Consider the following 12,233-nt stretch of genomic DNA (forward strand, 5'->3'; position numbering starts at 1 on the left):
GGCAAATTCTTTCTTTAGGGATCCCAGCCTCTTTTCCCTGCATCCTTCATTCCTATCTGCTCTCTTTAAGGCCATATGTTAAAGCCAGGCCCTTGATATGACTGCTGGAAGATTAATACACTTGTTTGACACAGCCAGGATATTAGCACAGCATTCAAATATGTGCAGCTTTCCTTTTCTCTCTCTCTCTCTTTTACTTTTTTTGCAGTCAGACTGAGGCCTCTTAATCCCTTCAGCTGCTACTCAGAGGAAGGGAGTCAAGCCAGTGTTCTAGCCACACCAAACTCCAAAATAATTGGCTAGACATGGCACTTTGCCTGATCAGCGCTGCAGCTGGAGAACACAGAATGCCTTCCTCGGCCTGAGGATGGATACACTGTCTGCCTCACCGAAGAGGGATGAAGAGAAGTCCCAGTACTATCTGATCAGCTCCTGCCCTTGCCTCAGCTCTCCCTTGGGATAACTAAACCCATCAGGGTGTTTATGCAGAGTGGACTTTTATTTCTACATTCCCTTCTCCAGTCCTCCCGATCCGTCTTCTTTCTCTTCTGTCCCCTTGGTTAAAATTTCCTCTTCCCTACCAGTCCCTCCTGACCACGTGCTTCGACGTAATCCAGAAACAATTACCATCCTTTCTGGGCAGTATTTTATGGTGGTTAAGAATGAGAGCCCTGGGGTCAGACAGGCCTCGGCTTCTAACTGCAGTGCCACTTACCACCTACCTGTGTGGCCTTGGGAAGTCAGTCAAAAGCTCTAACCATCAGTTTTTCCATCTGTAAAAATGATAACAGGGACAATAATATCTACTTTATCGGGCAGCTGTGAGGAGGAAATGAGGCAATGGAGTGAAGCTCAGTGTCGGACACAGTCATCTGTTATGACTATAACCTTCTTCTCAGTTTCCAGTCTCCTATTTCCTATTTTCCCTCTGTTTCTAGTGTACTTCTATTTCCTATTTTCTTTTTTTTTTTTTTTTCTGCGGTACGCGGGCCTTGGCTCCGGACGCATAGGCTCAGCGGCCATGGCCCACGGGCCCAGCCGCTCCGGGGCATGTGGGATCCCCCCAGACCAGGGCACGAACCCGTGCCCCCTGCATCAGCAGGCAGACTCCCAACCACTATGCCACCAGGGAAGCCCAATTTCCTATTTTCTTATTTGTAGGTACTACTTCACATTTTTCCCCTCAGTCCAACATAGATACTGATGAGGTTCAAGACATGCTAGCCCCAAATATGACACCTTGGCATATGGAATCGTTTTTTTTTTTTAATATTTATTTTATTTTATTTATTTTTGCCTGCACTGGGTTTTCGTTGCTGCGCACGGGTTTTTCTCTAGTTGCGGCGAGCGGGGGCTACTCTTCTTTGCGTGCACGGGCCTCTCATTGTGGTGACTTCTCTTGTTGCAGAGCACGGGCTCTAGGTGTGTGGGCTTCAGTAGTGTGGCTCATGGGCTCAGTAATTGTGGCGCACGGGCTTAGTTGCACCGAGGCATGTGGGATCTTCCAGGACCAGGGCTCGAACTTGTGTCCCCTGTATTGGCAGACGGATTCTTAACCACTGTGCCACCAGGGAAGCCCTGGAATAGTTTAAACTGAAGAAATATGAGAAACAACAGGTACAGGAAGGATTTCTGACCTTCCCCTGAGTCAGGACGTGAGATCCTCATGTGAGAGGTGCCCTCTCCACACCCTTAGGAAAGGAGCATCTTTATCTCCAAAGAAGGAGGGATGCTGAGAGGAATCTGAATGAACAGGCCTTGCTAAGTTTCCCCCAATTTACCACCCTTAGCACATACCCCTTTGGTCCTATCACATTTCTCGATGACCACTTTTCATGCAACCTAGTACACATAAAAATACTCAGGTTTGGGCTTCCCTGGTGGCACAGTGGTTGAGTCCGCCTGCCGATGCAGGGGACGCGGGTTCGTGCCCCGGTCCGGGGGGATCCCACATGCCACGGAGCGGCTGGGCCCGTGAGCCACGGCCGCTGGGCCTGCGCGTCCGGAGCCTGTGCTCCACGACGGGAGAGGCCACGGCAGTGAGAGGGCCGCGAACCGCAAAAAAAAAAAAATACTCAGGTTAAACTATTTCCTCGGGTCTTCATTTTCTTATGAAAGCTCCTATGTCATGTAAAACTTTTATTTAAAAATGTGTATGCCTTCCCCCTGTTAACCTGTCTTTTGTTATAAGTGCCCCAGCTGAGACTTTAGAAGAGGAAGAAATGATATTTTTTTCCTCCCCTACATTAGCAAATCAATGACAGTGGTCACATGTACCATATTTTTTGATTACAAGCAATTTCAATTTCTTCATCTGTGATCTGGGGAGAAACACCATCAGTAAACCATTGTAAGGCTGTTGTAAGAATTAAACAAGATAATGTATATAAGTGCCTAGCACAGTGCCTGGCTCCTAGTAAGAGCTCAGGAATTGTGTTGTATCTCACTTTATTAATCCTTTTTAGGGTGTATTATGAAATAATTCACATAACTAACATATCGCTTTGTTGAAAAGTAGGGAATTCTTGGGCTTGCAGCTAGTTTAATGATCACTGGTTCTAATCAGAGAGCTCGTTTGATGATATTATTTGTAATTAGTTTAGATATCATTTTGGACTTACGTTTCATCCTAAAAGAAAACATTAGCTGAAAGATACCACTCTGAGCAACAAAATAATGGTTTCCTACTCTTACAGTAAAGCTACATTATGCTCATTCCTTCCTTTCCAAAGGGGGACATTTTGACCCTGTGATAATGTTTTACTTAAAGGAGTTTATTTTATTTTACATCAAATGATTCATGTAGATGAGTTCATTTCTTGTGATGAAGATGGAAACGAAGTAGCTGAGCTTCTTGCTGTAATCTCACTGACTTGCTGTAATCCAACTGGCTAGAAAATACAGCAATTGTCTGGCTCAGAAAAAAAAAAATAACACAAAAAACAAAAAACGAGCTTTCCCAAAGAAATTCTGTTTGGGCATTCTCTTCAGTTTGATGAATGAGTTGTTTACTGAGCTTGAGAAAGTGCAAAAAGGAAGAAATGGCCTTTTAAAAAAAATTTACTTATTTATTTTTGGCTGCTTTGGGTATTCATTGCTGCGCGCGGGCTTTCTTTAGTTGCAGCGAGTGGGGCCTACTCTTTGTTGTGGTGCACAGGCTTCTCATTGCAGTGGCTTCTCTTGTTGTGGAGCACGGGCTCTAGGCACGTGGGCTTCAGTAGTTGTGGCACATGTGCTTCAGTAGTTGTGGCTCATGGGCTCTAGAGCGCAGGCTCAGTAGTTGTGGCACATGGGCTTAGTTGCTCTGTGGCATGTGGGATCTTCCTGGACTAGGGCTCAAACCTATGTCCCCTGCATTGGCAGGTGGATTCTTAAACACTGTGCCACCAGGGAAGTCCTGAAATGGTCATTTTCAAGAAAATTATTGAAGTGCACTCAGTGAATTTGAGCAGATTGCATTTGACGTGGCTTGAAAATAGATGTAGTTTTTAACAAATCAAGCTTTTGTTTAATTAAGACTGAAATAAAATGAGTGAATATTCTTGTAAATAATCTAATAAAACATTAAAATGAAGAGACACTCTCCACAGTCATCTCCACGCCTGCCCGTGTTCTGGGGGATAGAATACATTTCTGAGGAAATCTGAGAATACCACTTTTATATTGTGTTTGGTATATTATAATTCCTCTTAAGAGATAAACAGTTTTAGGTGTATGCTGAAGTTCCCCCTTCCTTATTCAATCTCTCAAAAACCAAAAAGCAAACCAAGGAGAAACGCTATGCTTATACATGAAATATCATTCCAGAGCAAGGCATCTCTCCCAGACAAGGAAGGAAGAATTTAGTCATTTTACTATCTTCTAAGTTTTTCCATCATCTTGGTTGGTGCATGTAAAGAACTGAATTAAATACATTGTGTGTGTGAGTGTGTTGATAATGATAAAATCACCCCAGAGGTGAATGGTTTTATTTTGGATAGAGTTAATGAAATGAAAGCCCATATGGGGCAGAATGACAATCAAACAGAAAAGTCATGTTTAGTATTATCTATACAGTTGGGTAATAGAATAAACAATTTGTTTACACTTAGTATTTCCCGTAAAGTAACCAAACGATTGATTTGACTAAGCTCTTATTTCCTGAACTTGCTGATGGTTTGGTATTAAGGAGAAAACCACCATTTCTCCTAAAGGGTAAGCTGTGTTTTTAGATATTACTTTCCTAATGAATTCTTGCCTGATCTCTACAAGCCTATCCCCCAACTTATTTCAGGGTCCCTGCTCTACACTCTTCACACAGAATTTTTAGTTATATATTTGAATGCTTATCTGATGAATGTCTCTCCTCCACCAGCATGTAGTTTTGCTTACCTTATACTCCCAGAACCTAGCACAGTGCCAGGCAGAGAATAGAGCTCAATAATATTTATTGACTAGAAGAACAGCTATTCAGTGGGTTTTGATAAAAGGCATTCATGCTCACGGGCATCTCAGCAACTAACATTTATTTATATTTGTCTGAGAAGGCAAAGGTGAGTTTGAGAAGGAAATTTAAGCTCTTAATTACCATCAAATCCATTAGGTCTTGTTCTCAGTTCCTCGTCTTATTAAAGGTGTTAAAAGAATGTTGCATCTCACTCCTTAGAGATGTATTAAATCTGTCTGGCCACTTAATTAGACCAGGACTTTTAAATGACAACAGGTCCCACTTACAGGGAAAGATGATGAGGTTTTTCTCTAAACTATTATCAGGAGCAAATTACTTCACTATAAACCAGTTGTCTAATAATGTATTACTTATAATTAAGACCAGTTTACCTAATACATGCAAAATGAGGAAGCAAATACCAAGCACACCTAAGTATATAATACCTTTTAACACATTACAGTAATACGGTAACACCTCCTGAGTACTTGTTAAGTACGCTACAATGCTAAGCAACTTTACATGCATTTTCACATTTCATTTTCACAACAACCCTGTGAGGTACTATTATTATTTCTATAAGGCTAAGAGAGGCTGGGCAATTAGCAAAAGTGGTGAAGCCCAGGCAAGACTTCTGGGTCTGTCTGACTTCAGGGACTTCCTTCTTAATCCTTGTACACAACGTCTCTGTAGTAATCATCTGTTAAGGTGTTCATCTCCCTTGCTTAACGTGAGAGCCTTAAGGCCAAGGTCTAAGTTTTACTCATCCTTGTATCTCAAGTACAGAACAGAGTGCAGGAAACATAATAGGTGCTCAATAAAAGTTTAGTGAATAAAAGAGGAAGTACTTTCTTTCTTTTTTTTTTTTTTTGTGGTACGCAGGCCTCTCACTGTTGTGGCCTCTCCCGTTGCGGAGCACAGGCTCCAGACGCGCAGACTCAGTGGTCATGGCTCACAGGCCCAGCCGCTCCATGGCATGTGGGATCCTCCCGGACCGGGTCACAAACCCGTGTCCCCTGCATCAGCAGGCGGACTCTCAACCACTGCGCCACCAGGGAAGCCCCAGGAAGTACTTTCTCATCCTCAAAACTATAGTATGTTTAGTATAGTTTTAGTGTTAAACATAGTTAACTATATAATGGGCATAAATAAAATACACAAATCAAACAAATACTTATGTAATAAAACAAATAATATATGAATATATCTTACTGTTTTTGTTAAATTAGTAATCCATATTTTATGTTGAAGCATACGACATTGTCAAGGTCAAATAACAGCACTTTTATATGGTATAATTTCATCAAAAAAAAAAACCTATGTCAACTCTTAACTACATAATTAAGCAGAATGCTCCATTACCAGATGTTTTCCACTGAAACAGAGGTTTATCATTATAAACTGCCAAAGAGAAAGTTTTATGAAAAATTAAGGGTGTCATATCTATAAGCACTTTCTTCTAGGTCTAATGATCTAATTTCATATACAAATTATTTTTCATGCCCTTAGGTCCTAATGAAAATTAACCCAGCACATATTATTACACTTGGCTTTGATTCTCTCTTTTCTAAGCTGCCAGGTTGCATACCTCCTTGCAGAAGTCCTTCTTCATGAAGTTCTCCCTTTTTAGTATTAACTCTGCCTTTATCCCAAGCCCTGATGCACCCCCTAGTGTTCCTCGAACACTTCTATAATTATTATGTCTGTGTATAATGATCACTTTTTGTTGAATGCTGGGGTCTGTTATACACGATTGTGTAAAGCATTTATAATGGAGGAACTATACTGAAAGGGAGCAGAATATGTCACCCCCAAATATGCCACTTTGGCATGTTAATATTTTGAATTAAAATTACTTGAGAAACAGCTGGTACAAGAAGGACACTCTGACCCTCCTTTGTCCTCCTGAAAGCAGAAAATAAATTTCCTATGTGAAAGGTACCCTCCCAGTATCAGGAGGGTAGAAGATATCCTTATCACCAGAAATAGGGAATTTAGGGCCAAGAAGGCTGTATAAACAAAACTTGTTACTTCTTCACTAATTTACTACCCCAAACCCAAACTTCTTTGTACTGTCAATTCTTCACAAATTTATTGTTTCTTTGTCTAAAAGGTATCAAATCTGCCTGCCTTGGTTACTTCTTTGAATCTCTTATTATATGGACTCCTGTACACATGACATTAAATTTTTCTCCTGTTAATCAGTTTGATGCTAATTTAATTATTACACCAGCCAAAGAACTTAGAAGGGAAGAAGGGAAAAGTTTTCTACCCCTACAATACCCAACTGATTTGGTTATTATACTAAGTGACTGGCTGGTTGACCATGGACTGTTCTTAAATAACTTTTTTGTTTCTTGCATAAAAAGAAACACAAAATTAGAACTTCAGAGAGTAACCCTTGAGGGCTTTCAAAGCACACAGCGTAACCTTTGCTTCTGCATGATTCCTGAGCGAAGACTATGACCTCTCCTTACTGAATTCTTCATATGCTAAATTTTATGAAATAAATTACTTTCTTGGTTTCACCATGCTTTGAACTTTGCCATCTAGTGATTGCATTTTTGTCAGCAGTACCAACAAGGTCTCATGTTTTTGGTGTTCTAACTTAGTCCATCTAACCCCCTGGTGGGCCTGAATTCTTTTTCTACTCTACTTCAGTATTCAATTTAAAAGCTACACCCTGGGACTTCCCTGGCGGCGCAGTGGTTAAGAATCCACCTGCCAATGCAGGGGACACTGGTTCGAGCCCTGGTCTGCGAAGATCCCACATGCCGCGAAGCAACTAAGCCCGTGCACCACAACTACGGAGCCTGCGCTCTAGAGCCTGCGAGCCACAACTAGTGAGCCCGTGTGCCACAACTACTGAAGCCTGCACACCTAGAGCCCGTGCTCCGCAACAAGAGAAGCCACCACAATGAGAAGCCTGCACACCACAACGAAGAGTAGCCCCGGCTTGCCGCAACTAGAGAAAGCCTGCGCGCAGCAACGAAGACCCAGTGCAGCCAAAAATAAATAAATAAAAAAAGACTCCGAGCTCCCAATGCAGGGGCCCCCAGTGAGGGGGGCCCAGGTTCAATCCTGGTCAGGGAACTAGAGCCCTCATGCCTCAACAAAGATCCCGTGTGCCGCAACTAAAGACCTGGCACAGCCAAATAAATAAATAATTTTTAAATTAAAAAATACAATTAAAAAAATAAAAAATACACCCCAAGCAAAGTCCACTTGAGAATTTCTTGGTCCTAGTTGGGTTAGCCTGGCTTTGAGTTGCACCTATATTATCTGGCTTGGTTAAATTCTGAAATACTGTATGTATATCAGCAACACTGGTATTACAGGTTTTCAGGACATAATGAGAAACTTCAATGCAGAATTCAATTAGGCATGGATTTCCTAGAGAACAGAAATAACACAGTGAAAACTGTAAAGTGCTATGTAAGTATATTTTTATTGTAACCTGAAAATTTCCCCTGTTGACAGTGGGCACAAATGGGGTAGTATTTAGAATTTTAATTCAGGATTCATTAAGGTGTCCCCATTGGCTGATGTAATATCCACTATGTTTGCCCAATAAAGAGATCATACTTGAGAAGAGTTCACTGGAAAGTATTTCCAGGGCCTCCAGAAGATGCATTACATGTGTCTGTAGACACGTTTGCTCCTCTTGGGTACCACGACTCCATCAGGTGAGCTGCCAGAGTGCTGGCTACCCGCCTTGTCAAAGCTGGCTAGAGACTGGGGTGAAGTGAGGGCAGTGGGCTCAATTCGCTTCCATTATATAGATCTTTTTTTTTGTTAGAGGAGACCCAAAATAGGCCTGCTTGTGCCCTGATGTTTTAGTGGAAACAACTCCGCATTTTTTTTTTTTTTTTTTTGCGGTACAAGGGCCTCTCACTGCTGTGGCCTCTCCCGTCGCGCAGCACAGGCTCCGGACGCGCAGGCTCAGCGGCCATGGCTCACGGGCCCAGCCACTCTGCGGCACGTGGGATCCTCCCGGACCGGGGCACGAACCCGCGTCCCCTGCATCGGCAGGCGGACTCTCAACCACTGCGCCACCAGGGAAGCCCAACTCTGCATTTTTAATTGCATGCTGCTCTTACACCCCCTCTCCTCTCAGAGGTCATAGGCTGTTCTGGGATCCCCCTCCAGCAAGTTCTTCCACAAGCTTCCTCAGGCCAAGAAGGACTTCTGGTGGGTACACTCCATCAGTTGCTCAGTCAAGTCCAAATCTTGTCATCTCACTTTGACTAATGATGGGACACCAGTACCCACCTCTCTCACTGTGTCACCTCTTGCATAAACTGTTAACTTGCATACTCGCATCCACCTCCATCCCTCCCTTTTCTAAACTCTATATCCTGTAAGTATTACATAGGTTTTTTTTTTTTTTTTTTTTTTTTTTTGCGGTACGCGGGCCGCTCACTGCTGTGGCCTCTCCCATTGCGGAGTACGGGCTCCGGACGCGCAGGCTCAGCGGCCATGGCTCACGGGCCCAGCCGCTCTGCGGCACGTGGGATCTTCCCGGACCGGGGCACGAACCCGTGTGCCCTGCATTGGCAGGCGGACTCTCAACCACTGCGCCACCAGGGAAGCCCAGTTTTAAAACTTTTTAGTTTAATAACTTAATTATGTCTCCCAGGCAGCACAACTCTAAGCTTACTGAGGGCAAGAACTTTCCATTAAAATCCTTGTGTCCTCTCCTAGCAAATCAGCTGATGGTTCAATATTTGCTTGACTGAATGTGATATGTCAGATGGTTTCTCTTAGTTAATGATAAACAAACAACCTCCTTCACCACCCCCAAAATGGAAAATAGCAAACTTCCAAAACAAAACAAAACAAAATTTAAATCATTCAGAAAGCCCTAACATACCTTCTTTATTTGATGTGATAAATTCCTTTATCACAAGCAAATTCTTTATTTGTACTCATCCTGCAAAGACTCGCTGTATGCAGTGTTTCACACACTCGAGTTCACGTGGGCTGGTTGATGTGTTTGCTGAACAAGGGGCCAATGAGACTAAGGTTGGATGGTTGGCTCTCGCCTGGGTCAGTATGCTTCACACAGAGAGAAGCTCTTCCAGAGGCAAAGCCAGGGTCTATTTAACCCCTGCCCTTCTACCTTCTAATGAATCATCTTGCCCATTATATTCATTAGGCTGAAGGAAGGACTTGCAAATAATTTCTAGCAAAAAGTTTGTGCCTGACTTATATTTACTTTGTTCCTACTGACACCAGTTTCTTTAACAATGAAGAGCATTTTTCATCTTATTTGGGTATCTTGGAATAATCAGAACATACTATGACAACTGAAGAATATGGAAACATAGAATCTGAATAAAAGATTTGTCTCACCAAATACTTATTAGGTACCCACTGTATGTGCTAGGAACCCATTATATACAGCACATTGAGCAATGACTTAGTAAGCAGAGGTTGAAAAAAGGGGAAGGGGGTGAGATTGGAGTACTGGAAGGAAACTTGCCCGTCAGGTTTATTTAAGAGGAAAGGAAACTGAGGCCCATGAAGTTTGCTCTGCCTCAAGCCATGAAACAAGTTAGAGGCATAGTTGGGATTAAGCTCTGGGGTGACAGACGGAAGCAAAATAGCAAATATAAAGATATCGTGGAGCCACAGATTGGGGGCATGTTTGGAAATTGTCCAATTTAAGATAATGCTGCATTACTAACCTTCATTTAGCTAGTTCTGGTTTTTCTATCTTTAAAATTTTTATACTATCAGTTTTTATTGTGGTCTTGGCTTTTACTACTTTCATTAGAAGTTTAATGAGGCAGTGGGGGTGGGGGAGGGATGGATTGGGAGTTTGGGATTAGCAGATGCAAACTATTACATGTAGGATGGATAAACAACAAGGTCCTACTGTAGAGCACAGGGAACTATATTCAATAGCTTGTGATAAACCGTAATGGAAAAGAATATGAAAAAGAATATATACATGTATAACTGAGTCACTTTGCTGTACAGTAGAAATTAAACACAAAGGGACTTCCCTGGTGGTACAGTGGTTGAGAATCCGCCTGCCAATGCAGGGGACATGGGTTCGATCCCTGGTCTGGGAAGATTCCATATGCCACGGAGCAGCTAAGCCTGTGAACCACCGACTACTGAGCCTGTGCTCTAGAGCCCTCAAGGCACAACTACTGAGCCCGCATGCCGCAACTACTGAAGCCTGCACACCTAGAGCACGTGCTCCACAACAAGAGAAGCCACTGCAATAAGAAGCCCACGCACCACAACAAAGAGTAGCCCCTGCTCGCCACAACTAGAGAAAGCCCGCGTGCAGCAACGCAGCCAAAAATAAATAAATAAATGAACTTAAAAAAAAAAAAGAAAAAAAAAGAAATTAAACACAACATTGTAAGACAGCTATACTTCAATAAATCTTCTTTTTAAAAAAGAAGTTTTATGAGGCAGGAACCTTTACTAAAGTTAATGCCACCAAAGAAACCAGGTGAATTAGAACTGAAGACCCCCCACCAGATTGAGGGTTTAACTTTTTGTGGTTTATATGAAAATTGAGACCTGAAGAAAAAAGTAGATGGGACTTTTCAAAATTTTGAAGTTTTAAAATTATACAAGTAATGGACTATTAGAGAAAATTTGGGGAAAAAAGAAGAGCTGTATCATCTGAAGGGGTCCAGCATATGCTACTGTGGCATAAAAATTATTTTGAGCAGAAGGCATTTGAGGTCCCAAAAGAACTCAATTGTCATAAATCCCCTCCCCAGGAGCAACAAGGAAAGGTTGACTCATCGCCGTAGATGAGAAGTCTCACAAAAACTATCGTATCGTCTATCTATTCTCCTAAAGCCCATTTATACTTCTAAGAAGTCATTTGTTTTCCCATAAGTCCCCTTTCTCCCTCTCCCCTTCCCTTATTAAGAAGTCACTTGTTTTCCTGTAAGTATCTTTCTCTCTCTCCCCTTCCCCTTAAGATGGTATATAAGCTCCAAATTCTAGCCTTCCCTTTGAGTCACAATTTTCTGTGAACTCCCCTATGTATGTTAATAAAAATACATGATTAAATTTTGTTGTGTTATCTCTTGCTAATCTGTCATTCGTTAGTTTAATTCACAGGCCTTCAGAACCAGAACTTAAGAGGACAGAGTAAAAGTTTTTCCTCCCTCATATACCATCAGTTCACTATCAGCTTAACACAACCATTTTCAATTTTGCATATTTTTCTTCAATTTTTTCAACTCCATTTACTTTTTTACATAATTATAATTATTGTCAGTATTATGAGTACTCCTCCATGATGCTATACATCCCTCCAAGTTATAACTTAATGACTACTAAATATTTCCATTGAGATAATATACAAGATGTTTCTTAACTAGCTTTCTAGTGCAACCATAGATTTGGGTTGCACTAGAAAGCTATTTGTTGCATATCTGTTGGATATTTAGATAGCTTCTGACTTTTTAAAATTATCAGCAATTTGGAAAAAAGTCTTTTAGCATAAAACTTTTTCTTCTTTTAAAATTACTTCCATGAGTTAGCTTCAACTGCTGTAGCCTTTGAAAGGGGAATGTTGGGTTAAATAGCTATCTCTCGGGGAGATGACAGTGGTAAAGTAACACAGAAAATGTATGACCTTCTTTTATAAACTAAAGGACTTAAGTCTTGGGTAAAATCATACATAAAGGCCGTGAAAAAACTTAAAAATCATTTAGTGTTTGGAAGAAGTGCAAACATGATGAGAATTATTTAGAAAGAGGGATTATTTGAACTAGGTAATTTGAGATTGGAGAGCAGTCCCTTGAAGTTTTCACGAAACAAAACA

General features: G+C 41.6%; 1 protein-coding gene across 2 annotated transcripts in view; it reads right to left on the reverse strand.

Moving 5' to 3' along the window:
* The window catches only part of CMKLR2 (chemerin chemokine-like receptor 2), an 82,911-nt gene that overhangs the window by 36,634 nt on the left and 34,044 nt on the right, over positions 1-12,233 (reverse strand). The window lies entirely within an intron of this gene.

Source organism: Orcinus orca, chromosome 7 (genome assembly GCF_937001465.1).
Source record: "Orcinus orca chromosome 7, mOrcOrc1.1, whole genome shotgun sequence".
Lineage (NCBI taxonomy): Eukaryota > Metazoa > Chordata > Mammalia > Artiodactyla > Delphinidae > Orcinus > Orcinus orca.